This window comes from Centruroides sculpturatus, unplaced genomic scaffold (genome assembly GCF_000671375.1).
Source record: "Centruroides sculpturatus isolate CEXI.00-Female unplaced genomic scaffold, Cexi_2.0 scaffold852, whole genome shotgun sequence".
Taxonomy (NCBI): domain Eukaryota; kingdom Metazoa; phylum Arthropoda; class Arachnida; order Scorpiones; family Buthidae; genus Centruroides; species Centruroides sculpturatus.
The window spans coordinates 20,398-46,328 of NW_019385108.1; the positions used below are offsets into that span (position 1 = coordinate 20,398).

Sequence of the window (25,931 nt, forward strand, 5' to 3'; positions counted from 1 at the left end):
ATGTCTACTATTAGTAATATAGTATTAATTTTCATATTTATTATTGAGAATCATTCATAGTTATAAAATTTGTTGAATAATTATTGTAAGTGTGATCATAGTTTGTGTACAGAGTGTTCACTTAAACATTGATTTAACTATGCAGATAAGCTTTGCATAATTAAATCAACATATTAGTAATTATTGAAAATGATCGTTCTGCAGAAGCAACAGAGTATAATTATATTTTCAAAGTTAAAATTAATCAAGTACTGTTACAATCAACAATCTATCAAGTGAGAGTTTCTTCACTTTCAATCTTGTTCATTGAAAGAATTATTGCTGTAGCACTGATCTTTCCTCTGCAACTGATAAATTCATTGCTGGTAAAAACCATTATTACTTTATTGTGTTTTTCTGTCTTTTTCTATATTAAGAATGTTCGTATTATTGTAGACCTGAATAAACTTATATTCTATCACCATCTCTCTTATAACCTGTAGCTTTCGAATATTTAGTAATGTAATAAAATATTTTCTTTTTTCCCCTTTCACATTCCCATACAAAACAAATCACATAAACCTGTGTGTGTGTGTGATTTGTTCAGTGATTTCATGTGATTATTATTTAGGCCTATATAATAGATTCAATTTCTATAAACCAAATCATATACAATAACATATATAACACATAATTTGCATATTTTTGCATTGCCATTTTATTTGAACATTCAATACTACTAAATTAATTAAAGGGGTTTCAACTAAAAAGCTCATCCCCGTGTTAAATTTCTGGATGTGCTACTGTTTTCAAACGACTTTAGGTCATCTTCAGCTATTACACAAAAGTTGAGAATAGAANATTTTACGAATTGTTGCAGTTAACAAATTTTATTCAAAATATTGCTGGTATTGTAAAAACTTTTAGATATTTAAAAAAATTATTTCGATATTATTTTATTTTTTATAAATATTTTAACTTTTAGAAGGAACGTACACAATATTTGCTCCTTCTGATGAATCATTTTTCAGTCTTCCTAATTCGGCTCTAAACCTATTAAATCATAACCAAACATTATTACAGGGTAAGTTCTCTCATTTATATAATATTAGAAATTGGTAATTATAAATCTCTCATTTATTTAATTTATTTTAGATGTTTTACAAAACCATATAATAGAGAGCACTATTTATACTCCTGCTCTGACAAAAGGTTCTCTTCTTACGACTGTTGGTGGAAGTGCTTTAACTATTTCTACTCGCCGAGGTCATTATATTGTTTATATTTATTATAAATTAACATTGATTTACGTAATCCTAAAACAGCAAAAACACAGTCTCTCCATTATAGGATTATAGTTTAACTTCTTGTCATTGACCATTCAAACAAAGAAAATATTATGAGACTAATTAAAACATTATATTGTTTATATTTATTTTGTATTCATTAGCTTAGTCTACTGTATTGCTTCATTTGCATATACACAGTATATTTGTTTTAACAGTCTAATAGAGCGGCCATCCTTTAGTTTATTGATGATGAAAGGATCATTCCAATGTACAGGAACTTCACACTTCAATGTCCATAGTGATAAAGCCATATTTCTCTAATTACTTTTATTTATTAATTTTCTATTTACAGTTAAGTCAGAAAAACTAGAGACATTACTGCCCCTTTCTGCAACAGTAACAAAAAAACAACCCCTATTAAAATACAGTAAATATAGAATGATACTTAAAATTTGAATTAAAACCCTTCCAATAATACATAAAATATTTTATAGAAGCACCGAAGCATAAGAACAGATGTTTTTCACAATATGTTTTGTAATACAAGTTGGATTAAAAATAGAATAAAACCTGAAAAACCGTAACCATATAAAATGTGTTCCAGCAGGAAACAATGGTTATTATTACTGCACATGAAACCATATGGGAGACATTTGCATTGTTTAAAACAAAATAAATAAAAAATATTGAAATAAAATTCTGAATTCCTATATACAACAATGACTTCTGTGATACATTGAGCCTAAAGCCATGTCCACATCTATGTAAAATTATCTTGTTACATCACTATGAAGCACAGCCTGTATCATTTTGACATTTTTTTTGGTGCCATAATTTCACATAGCATTTGAATGAACTATTTTGTCTAGAGAACATACTTTAAGCAGCGGTAGACAACTGTATGTTCACACCCAAACTATAGGCCTAATATTGGAAGCCATTTTTGGAAAATTTAAATTTTTAAATGAGCAAACTATCACTGCTGTAAGACTTCATTTTTAGTTTCTATTTTGAAAGTGGCCGTCAAGAGCTATAAGAGCTGTGTGGCCCGAGATAATAAATAGCAGTCTTAAAGATTTTATTTTCTGCTATAAAAACATTAAGTTTATAGGGGTAAAACCACTATGGGCTCCTAAGTTTTCTCCAGCTCCTCTCTCTCAACAGTTCTGATATGTCACCAGTTTTGCTGGAAATTTTAAGTTCTGTAAAGAAATATGGTGTACTTCTAAGTGACCAATGGTATAGTTCGTTTTATATGAGAAAATATACCATTGGTTTGTTTACTTAACTGCTTGTGCTATGTACGCATTGTTATGTCATTGGATAATGATTCAAGTAAATTTTTAAAGTAATTGTAGCTCAATGATTAGTTTTTTAAAATAGTATAAAAATAATTGACCTATAAATTTCCTTGGTTGTCCATCTGTCTGTCTTTCCTTAATTTCAAGAACAGAGTTAGATAGATGAAAGATGAGACCAGATATGGAAACCTTAGTGGCAGGAGGTCGTGATTAACTCTATATGAACTTCCGACGCAAACTGAAAGTTGTTATTTCAACTCAAAAATTTTCCCTTAAAGGTGTTACATAAATGACTGGCATGACTCTATTGTTAAAGGAAAAGTACAGGGGCAAGCCACTACTAATCTGAGATGGAGAGCACATATTTTAAATTAAATTAATTATATTAAAATGCAGCCCAGCATTGTGACAATGTCACAATTAGTAATTGATCGTTCTATAGTACTAATTTAAAAATGGTTTTAAAACTTCACATAGACATATTAATTATTTAAAACCCCTTAACGCCCATTGACGAGATAACTCGTCAAGGTTACATAGTGCTTTCGAGCAGGGGATCATGACTCTGGCTCCAGTTCAAACTTCAACCAAACATTTTAATTTATAAGAGCAATTGTTCAAGATAGTACAATGCAAATAAATTAATAAAATAAAATGGTTTTATATAAATTAATAGAAACAGATTATTTTTATTGATTATATAACATTGATAATCTTTTGATCACATGTGTGAAATTAAGTACCATCGAGTCAAGTTTGAGTCCTGGTGAATTTGATTCAGTGGGATTTCAGTAAAGTTAAAACTCCATCCATGTATCTGGTGCATTGATGATCTCTTCTTCCACTCTATCTTTTCCATTGAATTAATAGCATACAAAATACACCAAAATAGGAAACTTTTACCTGATCAAATATGTGTTATGTATTTATAGTATCTACAACAGTGGTTCTTAGTGTGTGTTCTGAGAAAAATAACAGGTTTTAGAGTTTGCAAATTATTCCAATGAACTACATAGTATGAGTGGAATTGTCCATGAATAAAGTAATATTTTAATCAATAAATTTTATTGTATTAGTTTATTGTGAGAATAATAAACATGGAATTGCTTATCAATTTAGAATATATTAATGCTAATGCTCCGTGTAATAAAAAGTATATGAATCCACAGTCTCAAAGGTTGAGAACCACTGATCTATAAATGCTATAAAATTGTTGTGGTCAATAATTTTGCTTACAGTGCACTTGTAATTCATAGTAATTTGAAGCATGGAACTGGAAATCAAATAGAATATTCAATTCTTGTCAGTAAACTGTAATTGCATCACATTATTCCCACTGATATTTGAAATTACAATAATGAATCACTTCTATGATTGCAACTTTCTCAGGACTCATAATTTACAAAGTTAAAGTTGCATATCTGTTGAGATTTTATAAAAAGTAATTATTATAAAAAGACAAAAAGCTTATTTTTTGGTAAGTTTTTACAGAAATTGTAAATGCTAATGAGTAAAATTTTCATTGAGTTTGGCCATTTGAGATATGACATGACCACATCTACAGGGTTCTCTCAACCTTTAACCACCAAAACATCAAAATTTAATTGCATCAATATAATGTATACAGAAACAACCCTGCCAAATTTCAATATTTTTAGTTCATTCAGGACTGAGATATACAAAACAGAACAGATGCTGACACACACAAATGAAATCTTTAAAGCTTTTTTTATTTTTTTTATGTTTGGGGCTTGTGGAGTGTCAAAATGTCAAGAAATGAAAAACAGAGATCAAAAAGTTCTTTATTATCTATGATTATATTATAATTCCCTTTCAAATAACAAATAAATTTATTACTACAATTTTTTTTGGTAACAAATCAGACTAAGAAATTATAGCAGTAAACAAGCAATACAAAAGCAGTAGATGAAATCAGCTTACAATTAAAAACAAAGTGGAAATGAATATCATATTAAATTAGTGATTAATAATTTTCCTGAAAATAACGATGAAAAATCAGATCAGATACATATTTTCTGAGCAAGGCTGTGCACGTGGGGAATTTGAGTTTAAAATTAATCCCAAATTCTGGAAGAATTAAAAAATAAAATAATAAAAAAAACAATTTGTTAATAGAAAAAGAGTTAGAACAATTGCAAAAATATGACAAAGCACTAAGCAAAACAGAGTTAAACGAGGTCATTTTAACATAGAGTAAATAGGGATAGGGAACATGCTGTGGCTGTCATCCATATTTTAGTTTTTATATAGTTCATAAGTTCTTTATTATTATTTTTTTTTTCTTCTTTTGTTTCTACTTTCTTACTTCCTTTCCATTGTCTCAAAGCAATTTCTACATGAACCGTTACTTCTTGAGGGGGAGGATTACCCTTTCTAAGAACGAGAGTTGAACAAAGGAGGGGGAGATTAGGACTTTCCTGAATTTGGGGAGATAGACAAAGGATGTAAGAGCCCAGGACAACGTGAGAGACGAGTAGTAGTCATTTGTTTGGTTGGACTTTGGAGAAAACAGATGTCAGATGCAGTGCTCCAGACTCAAAAAGGGGTGAAAGAGAGGAGACTGCAGTCGTGAGAGAGAACCCTGCCGAAACTGAACAAAGAAAGAGGTACGAGGATCCATCAGACATCAAACCACTAGTTTACTAGAGAAAAAGAAGGGATCATGATTGTGAGGACAGAAATCATTAAGGAGATCGATCAGACGACTTGAACCTGGGTACTTTCTGTTTACTTTCCTATCGTTCCTTTGCTTTCCTAAACCTATCCGTTTCTTTTCCTCATTATTTTAAGATAGAAGTACAATTAGTTTTAAGTTAGTCATTAGATTTATTCAGTTGTTCTGTGTTACACGCACACGCAGTATATCCCTGTAAAATTAATAGGAGGCAACCCACTTCCCTGTATAGATATTGAAGTGAAAATTTGTCGGGTTGGGATCAGTGTATTAAAAGAACCGTGTTCGGAAAAAATTAAAAGAATATATATTGTGTGCAATTTTGTTTCTGTGTTGTTATTTGTAACGGCTACTGGTGGACCCACAAATATCTCTTTCCAAACAACCACAATGCAACCAAAAATAAACAGATTTTACTTTAATTTTATATTAATTTGTATAATAATATATGTTAAATAGCACATAAACAGGCATACAGAAATGTAAAGTTCATTTTTTATGATGAAGATCCTGACTTTTCTGAAATTCTTGTTCTTTTGCAATAAAGTCGTGAAGTTTCATTTGTTGCCTTAAGCAAATGTCAGTAGTAGAAGATCACATCCAAAACACCTCGTTTTGCCTTTGTACTCCTTTCTAAATCTAGATCATTCACTACAATTTGATCAACGATTTCAGTTATTTTACCAAACTTTTACTAAGGAAATCTGTAGAGAAATTTTTTGGGTTCTTCATTTTCAGAATCTCTATTTTTCAGTTCCACAAGAATTCCACGTTCTGCCAGTTCTTGAAAGTCATCGTTGGTAACGTTCTCACCAGAAACCTGCTGTAACTCCTCAATATCCTGCTCGTCTATATCTCCTAGTCCTGCTATATCGATTAGGTTGAGTTTGGTCAACTCAAAGATACAGCGATAGGTTCTTCTCATTGAGAATTCTTGGATACCTTCAGCCATAACTTCTTCCACACTTCATTTGTTCATTTATTAGTTAATTCTTGCCAAGCGAAGTCGATATTTCCTAAGACATCCATGATGATATATTTTTTCCAAAATTGCACCAAACAAACATAGATTTAAAGAAAGTACACCTTTTTGCCACCTTTTGCTGATTGGTTTGTGTTCGTAAATAATTGTATTATATACGAATCAATAAAATCCCACGATAATTTAAATCAGCATAAATTTTGAGCTTTTCTTAGGCTTTGAGCAGACCATGTTATATTGAATCAGCGTTAAGCGAGGCAGCACTAAGTGGGGTCTTACTGTATAAGAATGAATTAAATGAAAAGTTTCACAAAGGTTTTAGAATGTTTGTTACTGAAGTGAATAAATTGAAGGTTATAGAACATAGAATGTAGTGGAAATTTCTACAAATTTCATGAAGGTATATAAATGGTACTTTTGTGAGAAGTGAGTTACTTTTGGTTATAAATCAATAATGTTAGAAAATAACTAGCTACAAGATTATAACTGCTTTATTAGTTACTTTCTTGAGTTACTTTTGTTTAAAAATGGCCTTTAAACAAAAAATGACTTAAGTTTTAGAGAATTTCAATATAATTGTTTCCTTTTTCAATATTTACAAAAGGATTGTAAATGATTATTACTTTTTTATTACCACTACTCTGTACATTCCTGTTTCCTACGAGGACTGTTCGGAAAGTTCACGGCCTTACCTATATGTAACGCTGCGATCAATTTAGTTTTTGGTGGGAATAATTCAGCCATCTTTGCTAAAGATATAATACTAATTACTGCTAATTACTGCTTGATTTGTTGTAAAGTTTTGCCATGACAGCTTAGCAGATAGTCAGTGTGAATGTGCTTTGTCAAAAATGGAGAAGGCAGAGACTCGTCAGTCATAAAACACCTGACAAAAAAAAAAAAGGGTTGACCCCATCTCAAATCAAAGCTGACATGGATGAAGTTTTGGGAGAGTCTGCTCCTTTGTACAGCACTGTGAAAAAATGGACAGCCCTTTTTAAATCTGGCAGAGAGTGTGTGGAAGATGACCCTCGCAGCGGACAGCTGTCAACTGCTATCAATGAAGAAAATATCGACAAAGTTCATGATTTGGTGTTAACAGATTTGAAAATGCATGAGATAGCTGAGACAACAGGCTTCTCTGTTGACTGAGTGCACCACATCCTAACCGAAAATTTGGGTATGACGAAGGTCTCAGCAAGGTGGGTGCCGCATCTGCTGACCGCCGAGCAAAAACGTGTTCGCACTTTGATGTCAAAGGAGTGTTTGGATTTCTACCAGAAAAACCCACAGGATTTCTTGCGTCGGTTTGTGACTACTGACGAAACGTGGATCCATTACTACATTCTTGAAACAAAAGAATAGTCAAAGCAATGGAAACACCACAGTTTGTCACCACCAAAGAAGGAAAAGACAGTTCCATCAGAGGGAAAAGTGATGCCTTTAGCATCCCAAAAAACCGAGGCCATCATCTTTATTGACTACCTAGAAAGAGGAAAGACCATCAATGCTGTCTATTACTGTGAACTTTTGAAAAAACTGAAGAAAGAAATCAAAGAAAAGAGGCCACACTTGAAGAAGAGAAATGTTCTGTTCCACCATGATAATGCATCTGCACATTCCGCCAGAATCACTGAACAAAAGATAAACAAACTTTGCTTCCAATTAGTTCCATATCCACTGTACTCACCCAATTTGGCCTCCAGTGACTTCCACCTTTTTTCAAACCTAAAAAAATTCTTGGCTGGAAAGAGATTCTACTCAAAAAATGAAGTCATCTCTGAAGTGAATGAGTATTTTGCACACCTTGACAAATCGACCTATTGTGATGGCATAAAAAAGATAGAACATCGCTGGAATAAGTGCTTTGCTAACAAAGGAGACTACATTGAAAAATAAAAAAAGTTTTAACATTATTTTGTTCATTGTTCTATTTGAGGCCGCGAACTTTCCGAACAGCCCTCGTAGTATCCCATTCATTTTTTATTGTTTTTCTCTCTCCATAATCAGTTGCCTGACCCATTAACCTGACATCATAGTATCAAGTTATGTTAAAAGTTAAAATATGTGTGCACTAGCACATTGTTACTGGTTAGTACTTAGTATAAGTAAAATACAGTTGCTTACTGCTATAGACACAACATAAGTATTATGGAGGAAATCACAGAATATAAAAGCAAATATACAAGAAACAAGTTGGATAGAATTACCTACAGATATGTTATTTCTGTTTAAAACCAGAGAATTATTTTCTATAGTCAAAACAGATAGTGGCAAGTTGACAAGGCAGCTTATTACCACTACTCAATAAATATTATTTACCACTCTACAGACAAGAAAACTAGTCAAAAGAAATTTGAGAAAGACTGCCAGAAAATGCTTCAAGAGGAAAATGAAAAAAATAGCTAATGTAGAAACACTACATCTATTATTGTCAGCATAGCTAATGAAGATAAAAATTTTGAGTTTATCTTTGTTTTTGTTTTTAAGAAATGATCTGATGACTTCATTAACAAGTTTATAAAAGTAAAAGTTTTTATTTATTTATAACATAAATCCACAGATTTATCTTCTTTGAATAGCTAGCCAATTATAAAATCAATATTTTTAAGATGCAGCACAATATTAGCATCTTTTGCACTTGTTGAAGGTTGTTTAAGCAATGGTGGAACACAAAGAAGCACCAAGAAAGAGGAACAATGCCATAAATGTTTGTGGTCATACTACTAATATTAAATATGATCACATATTTTTTATCATAATTGTTTATTACCAATAAACAAAAATGATGATAAACTTACTTTTAGAAAAGATGTATATGATTTGTTTTAGCTAGTTATTGAAAATATCATCATTAATTAAGTAAACAAATAATTGTAACTGTAACTTGCAGCTGTATCTAGTTCAATTTATCATGCCATAACATATATCATTTTCATTTTTAGTTCAAAAGAAAATTTTTTTGTGTATGTGTTCTTAGTAAAAGATGTCTAGTAAGCAATTGAATTCATTGTTAAATTACTTTTGCATAAATAGTAAATTGAAGAGGTAAGTTATTTATTGATCAGAATTAAATTTATCAAAATAAATAAAAGAAATGAAATTAAAATCTTCTGTGTAATTATTCGGTTACAGCCAAAAACAGGATGCAGTTCACAATTAAATCCAATATAAAATGATGATGAAGTTTCAAAATCAGTATAGACAACTAACAAAATTTCATTATTGACAGGTACTGATCAACCAACCAATAACCAGCAATAGCTTATCCTTGGGATGTAGCATTATTTTTGAAGAAGGAATTTGAAAAAAGCATACTCAACGGATACCCAAAACTCAAATATCTATCTAGTCTCCTCCATAAAGTAACAATTTTCTTGTTCTGAAAAAGATATCTTCATTTCCAAGGATGTTGGCTGAAGATTTTCCATTAGTTGGTTTATTCCAAAAAGGAGAATGAAGTTTTCTGTGAAACAAGTATCTTACTATCTAAAAACACTGTTGGCATCCAGGGCTGTGGAGTCGGAGTCGGGAGGAATTTCTGGCCAGAGGAGTCGGAGTTGGAAAAAATGTGTCGACTCCGACTCCCGCATTTTAAATTTACTTTAGTTTGTTTTTTTTAAATGAAAGAAAATTTATTATATATTTATTAATTTTTTAAAATCTTTTTGTATTTTGTTATAATTCATTTATTTTGTTTGTGTACAGAGTGTTCACTTAAACATTGATTTAACTATGCAGATAAGCTTTGCATAATTAAATCAACATATTAGTAATTATTGAAAATGATCGTTCTGCAGAAGCAACAGAGTATAATTATATTTTCAAAGTTAAAATTAATCAAGAACTGTTACAATCAACAATCTATCAAGTGAGAGTTTCTTCACTTTCAATCTTGNAAATGCATCAATTTAATTCATTAAATATGTAGTATTCTTTGTAGTATTTGTGTTTAGTAGTTAAATTATTTTGACCCAATTGAATTTGAATATTTTTGAATCATTCCTTTATTATCCCTGCTCTAAATAAGTATTCTATTTTTCTGAATAATTGGTCTGAGTACATATTTTTCTTTTCTGAACAAGGGGCTGAAGTAGCTAGCTAGGTCGCACACTTTTTAGTTGGACTAACTCTTCTGGAAGGGTGAAATTGAAGTGCAAATGCTGTCAAATTTTATTGTCCTTTTCCTCTTATTAAATATTTGTTAAAAATTAAGTTTTTTATACAAATAAATAAACCCCCTATGAGTGCCTCTGCCCCCCCCATAAGGTGACTTGGTATTTAATTTTCCCGGAGTCGGAGTCGGCCTATTAAAATTATCAGGAGTCGAGTGTTTTTTTACTGACTCCGCAGCCCTGTTGGCATCAGTTCTCAATCTCTGAAAAGATTGGTAAATAACTATACAGAAATTGGAAAAAAAAACAACTATATTTAAGGACTGTAAGGCAACTATATTATTTGGTTGCATTAAGAAACTCTTAAGTTTCTTCCTGTTTTCTTTGATCACCTTTCTTTTCAGAAACTGCAAAACTTTGTAGACAGCAAGATTTAATCTTGAGAGGCTCAAAGGAAGGTGGTTAGATGACACCTGAAATGTCAGTTGTAAACAGCATAGTCATGAGTTCGCACTCCTGCCCTGACTTAAGATTGAATTGGCTCACTAATCAGACATATCCATATGAGACCAAGAAGTCAGGATAAGATAATAGAGGTGGATTATTCAGATCATCTTGAATTTTTTGAAGCTTTTTTGGCATTGCTCATCCCACACAAATCTTTATTTCATTAAAGGAATAGCAATTTTTGTAAAATTTGGAATGAAGTTCCTAATAAAGCCTATCATTTCACAGGAGCTCTGGACATACTATTCTGTATTAAGCCAATTTCATTGATTGCACGCACTTTTCTGGGATCTAGACAAATTCCCTTTCTACTGATGATATGTCCCAAGTAGCAGACTTCATTCTCTACATAATTACTTTTATCTTGGTATAGCTTCAAATTAACTTACATAATATATTAATTACTTTATCAAGAAGCATAATGTATTTATTAAATGAAGAGAAAAATACCATGACATTCTGAAAACAAATCATTTGACCCCAATAAATTTACCTAGGAGATGGGATATGACATACTGGAAGGTTCATCCAATATGTCATATCCCATGTGACCATTTTCTTTTCCCTTGGAGTATTTGACACATTTCGAATTTTCCACATGGGATAGAAAAGGTGAATGGAAAAATCAAGAAGAATTTGAAAGTAGTCTGATTTCAAATCAAGAACTGAAATATACTGACTTTCATAAAACTTGCTCAGGATTTCATCCACACATGATAAGGGAAATTCTTGAGAAACAGTCTCTTCATTTGTTCACCTTAAATCCAGGGTCATTCTTAATTTTCCAGAACTTTTCTCAACAATGTGAATGGAGAGTTCCATTCATATGAGCTCTCTTCAATGAAACCTGCCTCAAGAAAGAGAGAGAAGAATTAGCAAGCCTTCCAAAGCCTTTTAAATAGCGTTTAGGGATATGGTATTTGTGCATGTTGATAGCATGCTGGGGCCTATTACAGGTTTATGCATAAATCAGATAATACTCATAAGTTTTCAATCCTAAGGGCAAACCAATTGGGATATTTCTCCAAAATGCTATATAATCTAGTTCTCTCATGTTCACTCAAGTTATACAATCCAGTTAAATTAAGGAAAGGAGCTAGCTAATTGGCAATCAAAAGAGGTCACAATATCAGCATCTTTAGTCATCACAGAAAAGGTTAATATCTGTTTGATTTTGTTCAATGTAGCAGTTATTTAACAAGTGTGTTCATCTCCAGGATGTATTCATACTCATGATTGCATGGAAACTTTATACATGTCAGTAAAGTAGGGCATTACTCGCCACAATACTTGACATTAGTCCACAGAACTTGACTACATTCAGTAATGGCTTCACTTATACCATGAACATGGAAGTGCTCTTCTTCCATAACAAGGGCTTCTTCAACTACCTCATTGAGGAGAATCTTAATTGCTTGCAGCTTGAATAGGGAGTTTTCTGTTCAATATCAATTAAAATTTTAATTGGAATGCCATCAAGGAAGCATGCAACAAGAGGAAAACCCCTTTTGGCATACCATCTTGAAAGTCGATTTCAATGCTATAGCAGGAGTAGGAGTGCAAGCAGGCCCGCCGTAAGCGGGCGGCACATCCAGGGGACGGCAAATCGAACGATCGGTCACGTAATATTGAAAGTCATTGTCATAATACCCACCCTACTTATAGTATAAGAAATGTCTTCGCATGGAGAAAAAACTCTGACTGGCGCGCAATTACTATATTCTTATTTATATTATAGTGTTAACAGTGGCTCTATTGGCATTTATCAGAATTAAGATGCAATGCGAAACACCTGTCGGCTGGTTGAACCATCCGGCGGTGCCCAAAAGCCAAGTACCCATAGTCATGCTCTATGACAGAAGTTGACAGGACTGGCGAAAATAGGGAATCCCCACAGAGCTTCCTTCTCAGTTTGTACTTGTACGCATTCGAACAGTTCTATCACATATCAAATTGCAATTATTTTGTTAATAATTCTTCTGACATGGGTCTAAGTATAATTAATGATATTTTAACTTGGTTAGGATTTAAATCTGAAGCTTAATTAAAGACAATTCAAGTAGTGAAACAGACATTGACAGTATTGATTTGTTTAATGAAATCAATACTTTAAAGTTGCATTTTCCAGAAAACCAATCTAATGATCCACAAACCCTATTGCAATATCTTTTTACTAATGACTTAATTTCGACATTTCCGAACAGAGCAATAGCACTAAGAATATTACTTATATTGTCGGTTACAGTTGCATTTGGTGAAAGGTCCTTTTCAAAGTTAAAAATTATAGAAAAACTATTTAAGATCAACAATGCACCAGCAAAGACTAAGTAATTTAGCTGTAGTCTCAATTGAATGTAAAATCTTAGACAGCTTGGATACAAGAAAATTGATAGCAGATTTCGCAAACATAAAGGCAAGAAAAGTTCAATTTCTGTAGATAAATATTTACATGGTTTTACACTTAAGTAAACAAAAATAACTTAGTAATAATAAATAGTTTTTCTTTGTAAAGTATTTATTTTCTTTTTTCATACCCCTATGAGACAACACTAAAGAGCCTTTCTGGCAAGCTCAGCGTAGGTAATCATAGTTAAACAGGGGGCAGCATAATCAGTATTGCACACGGGCGTTCAAACAGCTAGCGGTGCCCCTGAGGGCAAGCCTGACAGATTGTTCTCCCTTCTCAGTTTAAATCACTTCTCCCACATTTGGGACAATTCTTGGCTATGTGAGCTAGGCTCTGACAGATAAAGCATTCTCCAAATGCTTTATCTGTCAGATGTCTCCAAAGTTCAAGTTTTTCGCAGAAAAATAACTTATCAGAAAATGCACCTGCCGTTTGGTGCACTGCTCCACGACAAAAACAAGCTTAAGCAATGGCGTCGTCAAACGGTGCACACTCAGTAAGTAATTCTACAATTTTTTGTTTATAGCATAGTTTATACGGATTATTCCCAAAAAAATTATACGTGTTTTAGAAATGTTGAGTCAAATTAGTCTAGAATTGATTAATTTTATGGAAGAANATTTTTTTTATTGAACAAATAATGGTAAATGTTAATTAAACTGAAATAAACTTAACCTGTTTACCCAATTATTTAGCTCTGCTTATCCTTGTGATATCCATCTGTGCAAGTTTGTCAAAAAACATTTTTGCTGCTTATCACAGGCCTTCAAAAAACCACTGGAAAATTTGTTGCCTTGTGCATGCAATTGTGTACAATTTGATCATTTGCATATGCTGAAGTTTCCATTCTGATATAATGTTTTGTAATGTGACATTTACAAGTTTGCAAAAATGATTGTACAGTAGACCCCCTATAACGCGGGTTCATATAATGCGGATTCGTATATCGCAGTGAAAAAATTGCGACTGTATTCGTATAAAGATGCTAAAAGAGACTCGTAAAATGCGGTAAAATGTCATTGCCAACTCGTGTCGTGACAGGATTGGTCGAATCTGGACTAATAGTGGACGAGCATCCGAACTACTTACACGCTACAGAGAGTTAGGCGGGTAAGTTGAGTTCACTATCGTCTGTACAGTATATAAATTAGGTACTGTAAGTCTTATAGAGTACTGTAATTTTATACATTTCTTATTCAACGGCCATAAAAATTATTTCTATTAATGATGTCTCCAAAGTTCAAGTTTTTCGCAGAAAAATAACTTATCAGAAAACGCACCTGCCGTTTGGTGCACTGCTCCACGACGAAAACAAGCTTAAGCAATGGCGTCGTCAAACGGTGCACACTCAGTAAGTAATTCTACTATTTTTTGTTTATAGCATAGTTTATACGGATTATTCCCAAAAAAATTATACGTGTTTTAGAAATGTTGAGTCAAATTAGTCTAGAATTGATTAATTTTATGGAAGAAAATCTTTCAAACAGCTGTAGTCCGTAAACTGCACACGTGCCTGGCTGTGATTGACTCATGTATTTAAGGATTCCTACAATGCGAAATTCTTATAAAGTGGAATGTATCTACTGCGTTATAGGGGGTCGACTGTAGTTGTTTAACATTTTTTGGCACAGACCAGTCTAGAATAACTTTGAGGAGTATGGCTCTATTCAATGAGGCAAAAGAATGTCCCAAATATTTAATTTGTGATGCTGCAAATGTATGCTTCTGTTGACATGGAGGTTGAAGACAGCCGTAATTTATCAAACACTTTCTGGAAGTCTTGTATATTGTTTTGAAATATTTAACTGAATAAATATATCAAGATAAGATATCACTGCAATATCCTTTAATCTAGATCATAGGTGTTCAATTAGACACTGAAAAGTACATGGATTAATCCTAAGGCCAAATGCTATCCAGAGATAACAGAAAGTACCAAAAGATCTGAGAGCTAGATACAGCAGGTAGCAGCAAAGGAATTTGATTGAGATAAAGCATTCTCTCTGCCTACTCTTACTTGGCTCAAAGTGACTGTTCAAGAGTTTATTCACTTCCTGCTCTAATTTAACTATTCTTCTGTCATTTGAAACTTTGGATACCTGAGTCACTCCATTAGTTAATTCAGACAATTCAGAACATTCCTGAACAGTAACATGAACCCCTTTTTGATCTCTTAGAGCATTACACTTCTATTCGTTCGTCTCCTCATTCTCAGTCATTTCAACAATTTGGTCAAGAGTTTTAGTCCTTGCCAAAAAACATGACTTCTGATCTTAATGCTGAAACCTTTCGTGAATGTTTCCATGATTACATCATCATAGAATGGGTAAATTCTGGTTTTTCTGATGGTTCTAGATAAGAGGGTCTTAGTATGAATGATGTAATCATTAACAGATTCACCACCCCTGCTTGATGTTTAATAATTGGTTTAACAGACTTTTATCTTTGAGTTCTCTTTTATCAAAACATCTAACTTGCAAATTATATTTTCTAAGGATGATGGGTATTGCTCCAATAAGCAAAAGAAGATAGACAGAGGTTCACTTTTCAATTTGACCTGAAGAACTGTGATATTAGTGAGGTTGTGGCCAAAGTTTTCATCTCTAAAAGGTGAACGTCAAGCGCCGCTACCTTGTAAGTGGCACATTTTAGAGATGAAAACTTCAGCCACAACCTCGCTATTTACGCTGTTGTCCCAACTAGCAAGATATGAAACATTTTCTACCATTTGAAAAACTGCCAAATATTAATGGAATTAGAGAAAATGGGAATCATGCCCAAAAATCCAGTTATAATCAGAGGAAGGTTACCCATATTTTCTTTGCCAAGAGCTACTTTTTAAATGTTCAGAAATGATTTTTAAAAAATTGTGATCTTTGTCAGTCATCTTTGTTTTGCCATTTTACATCGGATTTTTCTATCTATTCTATCTATTTAAAATAATATGAAGAAAAGCATCAAAGAGAAGCCAGTTAACAAGTGAATCTTAACTAATAGTTGGTAAGACAGTAAGAAAATGAAAGAAAACAAATATAGGATAGCAGTATTGAGAGACTGATAACACACCAGTTCTTATTTTATGTTCAGCACTTTGATTATTATGCAATGGTTGAAATCCAACAAAATAAGTTTGACAGTCCTGGTTATTTCAAAAATCAGTTTATAATGTAAGTTAAAATCTACTCACAGTATACAGTTCCACAATACTAAAACTAAAGTCTGAGATTCGTAACACAGCTTCTCACAGAGACATTCTTTTACAAAGACAATTTCTCACAAAAGATACTATCTTCCTCATTACTGGTCCCTTCCAGACTGATTCTCTTTTTGTTCCTTTTTTCCTTTTCTAAGTGTATCCAGATTTTGGATTAGAATAAAAATATCTTCTTTCCTAATCTGAAAACAATATCTAAGTGATAGTCAGTCCACACCTATAGACATGTAAAAAAGCCCACAAGGATAAGAATCATGCAAACAACAACAAAAAGAAAGAGAGCAAAATTCTAAATTAAATTACAAAGAAAAACAAAATCAATATTGCTGGTAATATACAAACAAATTGTTAATAAACTCATCTATATTTCTTGTCAGAATTTTAATAACAGATGACCTGTACTCAACAGTTGCAACTTCCCGTCTCATTTTGGCATAAAAAATTATGGTCACTGTACTTATGCTACTTCTACATTGAAATCTATAAATTTATTTTATTGCTATTATGTTTCATAGAGTACATTGAGAAATTTCATAAGAGATTTAATATTTGTTTGCTGGTTCATACTGACAATGATATATGAATAAGTTTTTAGATCAAACTCGTAATAGATTCGGAAGTATTATGCATTAGATAGAACATGTTTTCCCATTATCTCAGAGATATCTATATGCAGTTTTAGATTTTCTAATATGTTTATATAGTAGATCAAATATAACATTCAACAACTGGATATAAGTAAATTGGATTGTTTGGTTTTTTTTGGTACTTAATTCAAATATAACATTTCACTGAATGATAATATCTCAAACAACAAACAAGAAAACTAACAAACTTACAAATATAGTGTAAAAAATTGATAAATTATATGAAAAAGACTTGAATTTAGCATATAAGTAGCTGTCCATAAATCAAATCTGCATTTTTCTTGAAATTTTTAATCCTCCCCTCTTGTTCCAGTTTGTCCAAATTTCCATAACCCTCTCCCCTCTTTGGGTGTCTAACAAAACTCTCTCCCCACTTAAAACCTTTATCATTTTATGAATAATAGATACCATAAGTAGAAATGAAAAACAAGAAATTTTGAAATAAATATAATAAAATACATAAACCATATAAATGGACAGCCAATGAAGCTCAACTTGTCCGAGTTATTGTAACCCCTCCTTCTCTTCCAGTGTGGATGTCGCTTATGGACAGCTCCTAAATGTTCATTATTATTATTTTCAAATTAGCAAATTCGAAGATACCATATCTAACTTTGATGAAATTTTTGGGACTGATGATGATTAATTTTTTATTGGTAAATGAGAGAAATAAAAGTTCAAATTATAAATATTATACAATACATCAGGTATATAAAAAACATTTATATTATCAAATTAAGAGTAAAAGGACATGTTTTTCTACAATAGTATGATAATGGTTGAAATTGTATCAGCCAAGTTGCTCAACTCCACTATGTTAGATGCCATCACAGTCTTTAGTAATAATCAAATGCTACAAATTGAGATGATGACATTGCACACTACATTGTGATTAGCATAACTACAGTAGTCAATATTTATTGCAAAAATTTGAACCTGTTTCTTTCAATTCAAAATAAGAAAATGAATTTATGTGAAAATTTTCTTATATAAATTATGTCATTTTTGAGACAGCATCAGCAAAGTCTCATAGAAGAGGCTTTGCTGATGCTCTGTCTCAAAATAGAATTGAGTTCATTCTCAAACTTTGATTGTTCAATTTTGATTAAACTTTGTCATTTCACATAATGAGATGAGGAAATTGAAAATGAAGAGAGCATTTATCTATTGTGACATTGTCACAATGCCATGCCAGGCTGCAATTTTTGATCATATTTTTAATTTATTTAATTTAAAATATATGCTCTCCATCTCAGATTAGTAATGGCTTGCCCCTATACAACATCAAACTTTTCCTTTAACAATAGAATCGTGCTGATCATCTATCTAACACCATTCTCAAGATTAAGGAAAGATGGACATATGGATGAGAGTGGAATTTATAGGTGTACAAATTTTTCAAATTGCAGTCCAATAAAAATTAGGGTCCATGATCTTATTTTCAAGATACAATGTGGTCAAAGTGACAATGTCCAAGATCACAACACAAGCACATGTAATTTTTATTCTTTTTCATTTTGTATTCAATCAATAATGTTGCGTTGGAGCTCCTCAAGACAATATTATTGACTTGTTAGTGCTTTGACTCAATTCTTAGTTTGTGTTTAGACAGAAAATGAACTATGCTTAGTATAATTCTAATTGAACATTATATATTAATGATAAAAACAAAATAGTCAATTTAGTTGATAGATATATACGATCTCTATTTTTATAAAATTAGCTTGGGAAGTGTCAGAAAAATGACTTGTTTTAAAAAATAGTAAAAATCATTTATTTTAATTGTTACATTAACATTTACAGTAACATTTTTTTTAAACATTCAATCCATTTTTTGCTTTCAATGCATGAAAAAACAGAGCTTCTCTTGATCCATTCTTGTATAGCAGCTTGAACTTCCAATTGACCAAATTTACCTGTCAATACCACTTTTAAAGTTGGGGGAAGCCAGAAGCTTAATGGTGCCAGATTTGGACTGTAAGAAGCTGCAGGATAATCTTTAACTAAAGGTTCTTAAGCATATTTGTTGTTTCCTGACTGCAATGTGGTCTTGTGTTATGATTCTTTTCAGTCTTTACTCTGCAAATGTCTTGGATACTTGTAAGGTTTCACAATACTTCACCAAATTGATTGTTTTTCCTTTTGCAGATATTTCATGTAAACAACTCTCTTCCATCCAAAAACCTTATTATAATGACTTTTTGAACACAGGGAATAGTTCTGAACCTTGTAAATGACAGAGCATGAAATTGATAATACTGTATCAAATGTTTCTTGTCTGTCATAGTAATGAGACTAGACACTTGTTGCTACTAAAGGGTGATAGTCATGGTAGATATGTTTGTGTCCCCACACTTTATAAAATGCAAAAACCTTATCAATCAATTCTCACATAACTTTAACATGTAATTAATCTGAATTTTAAATTATACACAAAACATTTAAGTATATATGATAAAAAAAAAAGAATAATAAAAATTTTTCAACCAAATATTATTGATCAACTATCAATATTATACTTTCAACAAGATGCCAGCGTAGTTAGTATATTTTTTAACCTTCCATTATCCTCATTCTGTTACTCATAATTTAAAATCATAGACTAAATTATACAAATGCAGATTTCTATTTAAATATCTTATTATAATGATATATCCTTCCAACCCTTTAGTTTATATCATTCTGGATCATCTTAAAATGCATAACAATTTATCTGGTGAGAGTCTGATACTATACTTATGTTACAATTTCTGTATTTAATCAGTGGAAAACTTCAGTTCAGGGAATCGAAAGAGACAGGTCATAAGAATTTCTTCTCTTGAAATTTCAATTTATCAACTCCGTCAAAAATTGTTCTAATTAAGAATGGATCACATCGTTGGATAGCCCTTCAAAAGCAGGTCAGATCGATATATTACTTACTCGGGTACGATAAAGAGGGAGGGTGTTAGGAAGGTTCGAATCCCGGACATTTTAGAATTTAATAGCGAGGGGCTAAATTAAGATAGGGGGATAAAAATTGGGTGGGACGTACAGGACGTTAGCCCAAGCACAGGGTGTAAATTTGATTAAGCTGGGGTAATTAGAATTTAAATAAGGGCTGTTTTAGAATTGCATACATTTTAATTACTATCTATAACGGTTTCCAACGGCCGTTAGTGTTAGTTGCCATAGTCAACGGTCATCCGTAACGACTTTTATACAAAAATAAGGTGGTTAACAATTTTACTGGTTATTAATAGGTTAGATAGACTGATTAGGCCCCAAAATACTACTTTTTAATCGGTAACGATAAATTTTTTTGATTGACAGTTTAATTCTATATATTAATTTTTAGTCGTGACAGATGGCCATATATAAGGTGGTTAACAATTTTGCTGGTTATTAATAGATTATATTGGCTGATTAGGCACAATATTATTACTTTTTAATCGGTGACGGTAATTCTGTTTGACTGACAGATTAAGTATTAAAATAATTATTAATTTAATTATTAGGTTTAAGTCCTATCTTTTCGTACTGTGCTATTGAGTATTCACTCGGTAACACAGTATCGCTTGGCACTGGGCCATCTTAAACACAATACACTTCTTCTAATTGGTTTATATTTGAGTTTTAAGATGGAAAACTTAGAAAATAACTTTGATCAAATATCGGAAGACCAGCAGGAATGCTCCAGTGAAAAAACGGTTAATTACTACAATGAAAATAACAGTGAAACAGCTGAATTTAAGCTTCTAAAAGAAGCGAAAACACAATTGAAGAGGATAATGGATCTTATTCCAGAATCCTATAAAATCCATATCAGGAGTGAAGAGAGGAAAGAGGTGAAAGATAGGGTTGTACAGATGTACGCAACGGTACAACAAATGTACGGGATTCTTAAAGAAGTAAGATCAGAAAGAGAAGAAAGAAACAGCATAACACCAAATTTACTGGAGTCTATCAAAGAAATCAAAACAAATATACAACATTCAAACAAGACTTCAAGTCAATTGAGTTACGCTGAAGTCACTAGATCCAACATAAGTACACAACAAATGGGAAGTCAAAATAATAGAGATATAATTAACAATAGTAACGAGGAATGCAACAGTGCGGTATTAATATACCCAAATAGTGAGCAAGAAACAAATATTAATATGGAAGGAATCGTTACGAAAATTAAGGAAAACATTCAACCAAAGCAAATTAAGATTAAGGTTAAGGGGATTAAGAAGATTAGAGGGAATGGAGTTTGCATAGTGGTTAATAATAACGAGGAAGGTGATAGACTCAAGAACGCGATAGAAAAAATAAAAGAAATAGACAATAAAATAAAGTGTAGAGTCGCAGGAAAGCGTCAACCAAAAATAATATTGCTAAACGTACCAAACAGTTTACCAGAAGAAGATATCATAGAGATAATGATAAGGCAAAATGATATTTGGAGAGGTTTAGATGAAGTCAATCTAATAAAAGACTGTCGTTTAACATCAATAATCAAAAGTAAAAGGTCAGAAGGGAAAAGCAGACATATTATCATTACAGTTACACCAACAATAAGAAATTTTTTAATGAAAAATAAAAATATAGCACTTCAATGGTACTCAATTCAAGTGGATGACTATATCCCTATACAGCGTTGTTTTCAATGCTGTGGGTTTGGACATTGGGCTAGAGATTGTAAGGAATCTCAAAAATGTAGCCATTGTTCCAAACAGCACAGATTCAGTGAGTGTAAACTTACGAATACTATACCGGCATGTACCAATTGTAAGAGAAACAATATTGGGCTTCCACCGGATAAAAAACTAGCAACNATTTAACTAAAATATATTTTAACTTTTGTAAATTCAAAAATACTTTTTAACTAATTAAAATATTATTAAAACAATACGTTTAATAATTGTAAAGCTTTTAAACAATTTTTAAGATAAATAATCTTGTTAGAAATTTACAAATTTCTTCTGATTTTTATTATAAGATTATCAAATAATATACTCATAATTAATTTGTAATCCTCATTTAATTAAATTAGCACTTTATATTAATTATTTATTAACATGGCCATATACACATATTTTTTTTATTGTTGAAATATACATATTTTTTTTATATTGTTGAAATATACATATATTTTTTCTATTGTTTATAAAGTATTTAAAATGGAAAATACTTTGTAAACAATATAAAAAATATATGTATATTTCAAGTACAGTACATACAATGCAAAATAATACATAACCAAGTATTGTATATTTATTATTCTTATTATTATTAGAATAATAAAAAGCAACTCACCCCATTTTTGGTTAAATATAGGAACCATGATATAACTTTATTATCCTATCTAATTCGTTCGTAAAATAAACATAAATATATACTTAAATAACTAAAAAAAGAAGAGAAAAAGCGCCCAAAGACACTTCCCTCAGCTGTTAAATCTCCACTAATGTGGACGAAGGGACCTGACAACAAGCTGAATTTGACGTAAACGATGTTTTAACCAATCAGCGCTCAGTATATGTGCCTATCGACAGAGCGCGTAAGTGTTGGGAATATTCCCTCTCCGTAGGGAAATTTTATTAAATCGTTTAAGGAAAAAAGGGAAAAAAATATGTGATTTCTCAATTAAAATTTATTATTCTTGCATTTCGTTTTATTTTCCATTGTTAAGCTTGCTCTTTCTTCTTGCTTTCCTAAACTCTTCTTTCCGACTTCTAATAGGGTAAAGTCTGTTGCTTATCACGGATAGCCCTCTATTCCTTTCTACTAAATGTATTTAATCAGTGATACAGACTGATTTTTACAATAAGAAAACTTTACATTATTTTAATTTGTTTTATTAACTGACTGTAATATTAGGAACAATTTGATATAAGCTAACAATAGCAGATTTTGAAGATTTTTAACAAAACTTTGAAAGTATTGTCTTATTTTAACAGCATATCTATTTTGAAAAACCAAATACAGTATAAAATTATCACAATACATATGCAAGTTATATATATATAAGTAAAAAGAATTTTTATTTTGTCATACAAATTATTTAAATCAATGATTCTGTAAATAAATACAAATTTTTGGCAATTTCATTCAATGTGTTTTACATTACTTTTGTTTTTATATACCATGTAAAATTCATTACATATAACATCATCGTCAATCTATCAGATACTTATGTAACAAAAGTTGACATAAGAAACAATATTAAAAACATTATAAATCTTCATTTAATAAAAAAATGTTTAAGACAAGGATTAAGTTCTTATTTGTAAATAATTATATTTAAATAATCCTTAAATAAATACATTTTTTAGATTAGGAAAAGTTCTGTTTAATATGAACGTTTCAAATTTAAAATGTTAATTTATTTTCTTGAAAATTTAATTATATAGTTAATCGAAATCAAATTTAACTGAATAGATAGAAGTAAAGTTGGTAAAGTATTGAAAAATTTGATTTTTATTAAAACGTATTTAAGTTCTGATTAGCAAGTAAATTACTATATATATTATAAATACAGAATATGAAAAAAAAAAATTAATTANCAGGAGTAATCTATAAATAGATAAATTTATCAAAAACTTCGTAGACTTGAAAAATATGAAGATATATTTAAATAACTTGGATTTAATTTTAAAAGTTGGATAAATTAAATAAATCTATACAAACTGTTGATAAAATATAAGCATAAATATAATTATATTATACATATTTACTTCATTTAGGAGAGGATAAAACAACAGGTAAATTTTTCATGTAGAAGGGTCTATGCACTAGAGTCATTGACTTCTGCATAATAGAAGTACTAATTAACTAAAGCTACTAATGAAACCTGGTGCTACAGCATATTTTTCTAATCAGTTCGTTGATCTAAATAAATTGATTTCCTGATCATAAACATTTTAAAAGAGACTAGTGAACGATATTAATATTTTTATAAATAATTTATATCCATTTTCCCCGTAGGGATTACTTACAGTTTATCTTGTTTTTCAAAGCAATAATAGCTGATAACTTTGTAAATGTTTGTAATAATAATAAATAATAATCTCATAATAATAGTTAACAACTCTGTAATGATTTTTTTTTAAATTTTAATAACTTGTCAACTAACTAAATACTAGTAAATATGTAAATTGATTTTTATGATTATTCATAACATACTGTAAACTATTGCTACTCTCTATTACTCTTTGAAAATTTTATAGAAATTTTATTTACTACTATGTAGTAATTATCTACTTTATATTCAGCTTATTTTTGTTATTTTAAGTCAACATCTTTTATCTACTTGTCATTTATTCATCATGTTTACTGTGTCATTGATTCTCAAACTGAATATTTTATCATTTAGATTTTTGTTTGCCATTGGACTCAAATAAGTAACTATTTATCCATCACATAAATGTTCTTGACACAAATTTCGAGCTGAACGTACTGACCTTGTTAAACTTATTGTAAAGCATTGACCATCAGTTTCATTCAGTTATAAATGTTAACAATGATGAAAATCTACCTTTTTCTGTTTTACATTTCATTTATATCCCATTATTAGGTAAATAAGTAGCATATAAAATTTGAATTAAAAAATAATTTTCTAAATACAGTTGACCCCCCTATAACACTNCAAAATTATATATATATATTTTTTTAACTAAAGCTTTATCTTCTTGATGAATATCTTCATTTAAACATATTTAATTAAAGATCACACACACACAAAAAAAATTCCAAAAAGTCTTTTTTTCTCTTTTATAGATTCAATATTTCTTACAGTTAATTAACAATCACTTATTAAAAATATAATTCATTTATAACATTTATAAACTTTAAGGATATATTAACCTTTAAATTTATAAAATTAAAAATAATAATAAGTAAAAAAAAAGGAAGGAAAACTAAGATTAGATTTTTCTCTTATATTTATTTTATAAACTTTGATCATTTTTAATTGAAGATTTAAGTATTCATCAAGAAAGTTAATTAGAACACTTTATCTATTCTCATAAAAGATTACTGCTTAATACTTTCTTAATAGGGTGGATGTTGTTCTTAATTTTTTATGTAATGAAACTTTCTACACATACCAAACACACACACTCACAACACACACACACACACAAATATATATATATATTTAATTATTGCATGTAAATGATAATGGTTTTATGTATTAGAATAGGTATAATGAAGATAGGCTTTTTAAGGCTTATGAGTCTTATGAAACCTTATTTATGTAGAACAGTTGAGAAAGTGAGAAATGCTTAACCTACATTTGCTTCATAAATAGATGTGCAATGACATTTTCATTTAAAAACGAAGGTTTAAGCCTACAGAATATATACAAAAAGACAATGGTTTAATTAAATTATCGAAAAAAATAAAATAAAATTAGATCTTTTTACAGATAAATCTGAAAAAGAGTTAAATGGATTTTCCGAAAATTGTTATTTCAATTTAATAATAGACAATATAATTTCAATTATCGTCATTATTTAATGTTTATTACAATCTATCCCATTCTGATAATTAATCACAGTTGTATTATAAAGTGAAATACTTCCAAATTTGTATGGAAATATAACTAATGAATTAAATTTACAAATGATTTTTAATAATAATTCTATCCATTTATTTAAATATTAAAATATTTGACTGACTTTATCAAACGAAAAAATGTTTTAATTCTTAATTTATCTAATCTTAAAATTAATATAAAGTTCAGAGAATTGACCCTTAAAGTGAGGATAGAATTGAATAATACCGAAGATTATAAATTTTTAATGTATTTAATAAAATAATTATTA

At 30.5% G+C, this 25,931-nt stretch overlaps 1 protein-coding gene across 2 annotated transcripts in view; it reads right to left on the reverse strand.

Annotated features, from left to right (window-relative positions):
• Positions 1-25,931, reverse strand: part of LOC111634822 — a 51,992-nt gene that overhangs the window by 18,843 nt on the left and 7,218 nt on the right. The window contains exon 1 of one of the 2 annotated variants that reach the window (XM_023379655.1): positions 22,420-22,686. The exons of the other annotated variant lie outside the window; for it this stretch is intronic. The gene's annotated coding sequence lies outside the window, so the exon portion shown is untranslated. Of the gene's footprint in view, positions 1-22,419; positions 22,687-25,931 lie in introns of those variants that run through there. 2 annotated transcript variants of the gene reach the window in all.